The following is a 7,377-nucleotide window of genomic DNA, read 5'->3' on the forward strand; positions in this document are numbered from 1 at the left end:
ATTTTTGTATTATGTGCTTTAATGCTTGTCTTTTGTGACCATGCATTCTTTACTCTTTTTCCTACATTGTTCATCTTGTAAACATGTGCTGTGCTAAACTCATCTCGGGGTTGAACTTAGAATGAAGAGAATGCAACAAGCTATGTGTCCCCATAGACGGCGCCATTATTCAGAAGTATTTTTGCTCCTCTGAGTTTAGGAGTTATCTGAACAAAATTGTAGAGAGTAGGTTGGAGACATGATGTTGCCACTATCATCCTATTCCGAATTTTCAGTGTCCCGAATTCGTCATTCCCAATGATGGTGGTACACCTTCAAGGACTCCAATGATCAAGTTAGCATAGGTCACGAGAGATACTAAGTTATAGATCATACCTTAGTGCACGTATTTAGAATAGTGCATATATTGTGAGGTTGTGATGTTACAAGCTTCTCTTATGTGAATTGCTCTTTTCATGAGCTACTCTCATCATAAGATACTTAATGCTTTTTGTTGTCTCCTTTCATATGATGCTCTTAGGCCTATATATAGTCAATGTTGTAATATTATCCTTTAATAGTAGAATGATGGTTACAATATAATATTAACCTCATAAAATTAAGTTATTGGGCATTAGAATAAGTTATGAGGAGTTAGTGTCCTCTTTGTAACATATTCTTTGGAATCAGATAGAATACTTAATCATCCAATCGGTTCCTTAGTATTGGGCTTATAGAAATATTCCAGAACAAGCCCCCAAACTCGGTATGTCTTTCTTCCGAGAAAGATTTTGAGTTTCAAATCTTAACCCAAGCGTCTCATTTTTTGAGGTGGAGTTTTTATTTTGCATACTTTTCTTTTAAGTTTAAACTTTAACCATAACTTCTATCAATCGTAGGTTACCACCTCAAATTTTGAGTTTGGGAGTTATATTTTTTAATCAAAGTTTGTATATTGTGATTCTAGGATCAAGAGTCGACGTTTTCATTATTTGAATGTTAAAATAATTTTTTCTTGATTTTTTTTATTTTTTGGTTTCATGGACTTCCCGTAGTGGGTACTCCCAACTCGTAGCTTGTACGCTCGAGCGTCCGAGTTTTTGAGATTCTGACAAAGACATAGCAAAATAAATTCAAGTTATCAGAATCAATATTTATTAAATTTACTATGCGTGAGATAGTAACTCAATCATAAAAATATTGAGTTTACAATAAAGAAATTATTTCTCTTAAAACAATTGCATAATGAATTTTTTTTCATTTTAAGTGTAATCTATCTAAATGAAACTTTTTCTGATCTAAAGTAATTGTTTGGACAATTGAATGATGGATTTTTCTAATTTAGATAAGTTGACTCCTAATTTTTTCAATAAATAATTATTCTAAGATTATTTCGATGAAGGCATATCAAAATAAATTCAAGTGTTGTCAAAATCAATAATTATTAAATTTACCATGCATGAAATAGTAACTTAATCATGAAAATGTTGAGTTTAAAATAAAGAAATTATTTCTCTTAAAACAATTGCTTGATGAATTTTTTCATTTAAGTACAATCTATAAATGAAACATTTTTCGATCTAAAGCAATTGTTTATATAATTGAATGATGGATTTTTCAAATTTAGATTAGTTGACTCATGAATTTTTTTCAATACACAATTATTCAAAGATTATTCCTTTATTTCTACCACAAATTTTTATATTATTATTTTTTAAATAATAATATGCTCTAAAATATTTTATAAAAATTTAAATAAAATAAATCATACCTTTATGTATCTAAGTATGAATGTGGTTTGACTTCAAGGAGCTTAGTTAGGATTTTTAACATGAGAATGAGTTTCTATCTTCTGACTTTGTAAACTTCAATCTCTAGGTGTCAAGTTGTATTTTTTGTGATAAATTTGCAAAAAACTTTTTTTTTCTGATTTCTTACTTTACACCTTTTACGTTGTTATTAAGCCTCCAAATCATTGACCATCTAATTAGTTTAGCAATTATAAGCATTTGAAGCATATAGTGATATGGACACAAATTTAAATTTGTAAACCTTTTCATCTCTTTAGTGAAATTTTTGTATTATGCGCTTTAATACTTGTCTTTTGTGACCATGCATTCTTTGCTCTTTTATTTACATTGTTCATCTTGTGAACATGTGTTGTGCTAAACTCATCTCGGGGTAGAACTTAGAATGAAGAGAATGTAACAAGCAACGTATCCACATAGACGACGCTATTGTTCAGATGTGTTTTAGCTCTTTCGAGTTTAGGAGTTATCTGAACAACATTGTAGAGAGTATGTTGGAGACACTATGTTGCAACCATCTTGCTATTCTGAATTTCCAATGTCCTAAATTCGTCATTTCCAATGGTGGGGGTTGCACCTACAAGGACTCCGACGCTCATGTTAGCATGGGTCACGAAAGACACTAAGTTAGAGATCATACCTTAGTGTACATATTTAGAATAGTGTATATATTGTGAGGTTCTAGTGTTACAAGCTTCTCTTATGTGGATTGCTCTTTTCATGAGCTACTCTTATTATAAGTTGTTTTATGACTTTTGTGGTCCTCTTTCATGTGATACTCTTAGTCCTATATATAGTCAATGTTGTAATATTCTCCTTTAATAGTAGAATGATAGTTACAATGTAACAATTAACCTCATAAAATTAAGTTATTAGGCATTAGAATGAGTTATGAGGAGTTTGTGTCCTCTTTGTAACATATTCTTTGGAATCCGAGAGAATACTTAATTATCAAATTGGTTCCTTAGTATTGGGCTCACATAAATATTCCAAAACAAATACAGTTATGAAAAGATAAAAAAATGTAGGTTAGATAAAAGTGCAATAGTGTCATTGATGTCCAAAAAGTCTTTAATTTTTCATAAATCTAACTATGAATTGTCTAGTATTTTCACATTAGTTTTTGAAGGTTTTGTAGGTTTTATGGTGAATTTTGAAGGCACTAATGTCTATGGAAAGAAAGAAAAAACAACAAGTTCCATACTTTAGTAAGCAATTACATAGAATAAGTCTGAAGTACTCAACATATGACAAGGTGTTGTATGTTTTGCATTTAATAGTTTAAGACAGAATTTTACTGTTGAAAATACTCATAGATTTCTGTCGGTAAAAAAATTGAAAATTTCCCAAAAAATTACCAATAAATTACAAGATTTGTCAGTAATTTTGTCAATAAAATTGAAATTTTTATTTGAAACTTATTACCGACGAAAAATTTGTCTGTAATCAGTTAGTAAATCTGTCACAAATTTGAGTTACCCTAACTTAAACAAAATCCCTCGAGCTTCATTCACACACTCGCACACAAGTAAAACAACTCCTCTCTCTGTCGTACGAGCTTCTTCCGTCATTGCTGCTTGTGTCGCACGAGCTCTCTTAGTCACTCTTTGTGTCCCACGAGCTCCCGCTGCCGCCTCTCTCATCTCATTTGCTCCCTTCATCTCTATCGTCACACGTGCTTTGTCCACCGCCACTCTCATCGCATGAGCTTCCGCCACCACCGCCCTCATTGCACCTGCTCCCTCTGGCGCCTCTTCCATCTAATCTCAACTTACTGTCTTAGTTCTTCTCGTAACCATCTCTAATCTTACTCTTTAATTTTTTAAGCTATTTTTAATTAGTGATTTTTTTGTTCTTGATACAATAGAGTGTAAAATGTCATACTTCTGATCTACTGCTCGTGTTTCTGTGCGAATTTCAAGTATACTCTTATTTTGTGATTCTATTCTTCGTGATAAACCTTAGGGCTCAATTTTTCTGTTCCAATTTTAGATTTATCATACTCTGCTTTTGTGCTTTGTGAATCTGTGAGTTTACTCTAGTTTTGATGATTTTTTTTCTGCAGTTGAAGCTTTTTTTACCTAAATTCATTTTGTGAACAAATATGATTTGGAGGAAAATATGACGGTTTTAGCAAAATGGACGAGAGTATTACCAAAGGAAAATATATCGGTAATAGAGAAAAATCTGTCCGAAAATTACCGGCGAAAAAAATATGTTAGTAAATAAATTTCGACGAGGCTTTTACCGATGGACAAAATCTATAAATAATTCCGTCGGTAAGTAAAAATCTGTTTGTAATAAAGACCAAATATGTCTATAAATCCATCTGTAATAAGCAGTTTTCTAGTAGTGTGTGATTACTAATAAGTTGTCCATAAGGTATGATCTAATCACTAATCTTACTCCTAACTGGTTAGTATTTGAATATATGAATGTTTTTTATGCAATTAAATCTGATAGAATAGTGATTTAAAGGGACATAGTATAATAAAAAGAATCTCATATATGTTATCTACATATTTTTGTTGGCCTTATAGACGTCGAAGTGTTGATGAAATTTATTTTGATTATATTGCATATAAGAAAGTTGAATCTTAAACTTTCTTAAATATATTGTGCATTTCTTTCCTTATTGCTACTCAAAGTTGGATTGATATTTCTATGGGTTTCTTACTTGGCTTACTTAGGGTTAGGAAATATAAATATTTCATTATTGTTATTGTGGATAAATATAGTATAATTGTACATTGAGTTGCATGTCAAGATATTAAAGATTTCACATACATTGCTGAGATATTTTTTAAAGAGGTTGATTATGTAATAACTTATGCTAGTTGTTTAGATGATTATATCTTGCATAGTAAGAGTGTTTTGAATAATTATTTTTTAGAAATTGAGTTTCTTTATAATTCGGCAATTTATAATAATGTTGGTTGTTATTCTCTTGAATTTGCGAATGATTTTAATTATTTGACTAGTTTAGATATGATGCATTCACCTTTGAGTGATGTTGTTACCTTAGATGGTGCGTGTAACACTAAAAAGGCTAAATCTATAATATGAAAACTCATAACATAGTTAACAAGAAGGACATCGCTACTATTCAATGGGCAAAGAAGAGCTATCAAAACATAGTTTTTGAACCAGGAGATTGGATTTGGATTTATGAGATGAAAAAAGAGTTTTTTATTGAAAGAAAAAATACACTTGTTCTTAGAAAAGATGGTCCATTCGAAGTGTTGAAAATTATCAATGACAATCCCAACAAGATTAAACTTCTTGATAAGTATTATGGTTTAGTTGTGTCTAGTATATTTAATTTTTCTTTTTTTATATAAGCAGATTTGAGGACGACTCTTCTCAAAGAGGGATAGGATGATACGTCCTCAAAAGGGTATTTCACCATTCTAGAGCCAATGAGCAAAATGAAATCTTATCATGCTCAAGAATTTGATTATTAAAAGAGTTACATAATGCCGGCCTTGAAAATCAAGGAGACTAAGAGTTCGTCTCAAGTACAATTGCATCGACTTAATTGAGGAGTAAGAAATGTGAATTTTCTAAAGTTACTTGAAGTACATATAACCATGAGATGTTCACTAAATCTAGACCATATCTAACTAAGTTGGTTGGATTTAGCTCTGATTCAGAAATTACTTAAGATGCAAGGATTCAGGTGGGAAGAGCTATGTTGTTGCATTATATAGGAATTAAATTCAAATTTATTTAATTAGAATTAAATTTAATTTGTTGTTAGAATTTGTCAAAAAAATTGATTTAGTTTTGATTTTTTAGTAGTATTTTTAGTGTTTAAAATTTAAATCAAATATGATCTAATCTATGAAGATCAAATATGATTTAAATTAATTTGTATATTCTAGGACTTTAAAAATTAAATCTGATTTAAATTAGTCAGGATCAAGTCTAAAATTATATTTTTAGTTTAATTTTAGATTTTATATATAGTTTCATTCTATGAAGATATGACCCAATTTTAGAATGATCAATTACGAGTTTATTTAAACAATAAGACAAGTTATGAAGTTCTTTTATTAATAAATTTTAGAGTACACTACCAAAATAGTACTCAAACATTAGTATTGCTGACAAAACGAACCCTAAAAGATATTAACGAGAAATAAGCTCCTGAAAAAATATGACAAAAAGAACTTGATATTAAATATATGTACTAAAAAATAACTTTAGAGATCACATTTTGATGCAAATTTTTGCAATCATTAATAGAAAAATAAGATCTTTCATTCTTAAAATTTAGTAAATTTTTGTCAAGTGAATTCTTTTTAATTTTTTTTATGAATGATCACTACGTTTTTTTGAAAAATAAAAAGAAAAATATAGAGATTAAATTTTGTTTCAAATTTTTTTTGAACACTTTCTAAATATTTATTCAAATGTTGCCACAAAAATTTAGATCTAATGGATAAGCCGTTTACTAAATATAATTTTTTTATTACTTATAAAAAATATAATATTTATTGGTTCTTTTTGTCTTATTTTCATATCATTCAGGGATTGTTTTGTCGATAAGATCTTTTTAAGGACCTTTTGTCAGCGACTAAATCTTTCAGGTATCGAATTGGTAATTAACCCTAAATTTTATGGGTGCTATAATGTATGAATTTCTATGAGTATTCAAGTAAAGTGAGCGATATGCTTTACTTGTTACACGAAGAAATTGAATGATTTAGCCTAAAGTAACTCTTAGTGTTAGTTCTTTTAATTTTATCCCTTTGATCTAGGTTGTTAATGACATGTTTTTTGAATATCTAATAGAAAAAAAACTCTTCTGATGACCTAAGTTGCTAAAACAAATTTCTTAAAAGTCTAATAAAAAATAATTATTCCAACTATCCTTTTATTTTAATATTTTCATTTTTACTGTGTTTTTCATTTTTTTTATCATTTTTGGTGACTTTAGAGATATTGCCACTGTTGTTGCTGCAACTATAGGGATTGTTTAGTTATTTTACTGTTTTTGACGGACCCATTAGCTTAATTTTTCAATTAGGTAATATTTAAAAATGATAAATTAATTATTAAATTTACCGACGGTAAAAGCGTTGATAAATGTGTCATTCCTTTTTTATAACGTTAAAATTACCGACGGTCTACCTGTCAGTAAATATTAAAATTTTTTTAATTATTTTTTGACGTTAATATTATCGATGGCTTACCCATTGGTATTAATAATTTAGTCTTATGGACGGTCTAGCCATCAATTAAATTAGCTCGGGATTTTTCTAACAAGGTGTTTACCAACATAATTTTACTGACAGTCTAGCCGTCGGCAAAATTAATTACTAATGGTTTTGACATCACAAAGATCAACAGTAATATCAAAATGTATTGTAGTGTATATGTTTTGTTTTATATATTTTTAATACGTCTTTTGTATTTCAACAAATATTTTATACGAATGATTAATTTATTAGTATTTATTTTTCGTGTACATATAACATGTCTGTTTTAACTTTTAAGAGTATAAACTCAAAAGGATTTTATTGAAAAGATAAAATTGTGAACAATATTAAATTATATGAGACTTTTTTTTATATATATAAAATCT

The sequence above is a fragment of the Arachis ipaensis genome, chromosome B03 (genome assembly GCF_000816755.2).
Source record: "Arachis ipaensis cultivar K30076 chromosome B03, Araip1.1, whole genome shotgun sequence".
NCBI classification, from domain to species: Eukaryota; Viridiplantae; Streptophyta; class Magnoliopsida; order Fabales; family Fabaceae; genus Arachis; species Arachis ipaensis.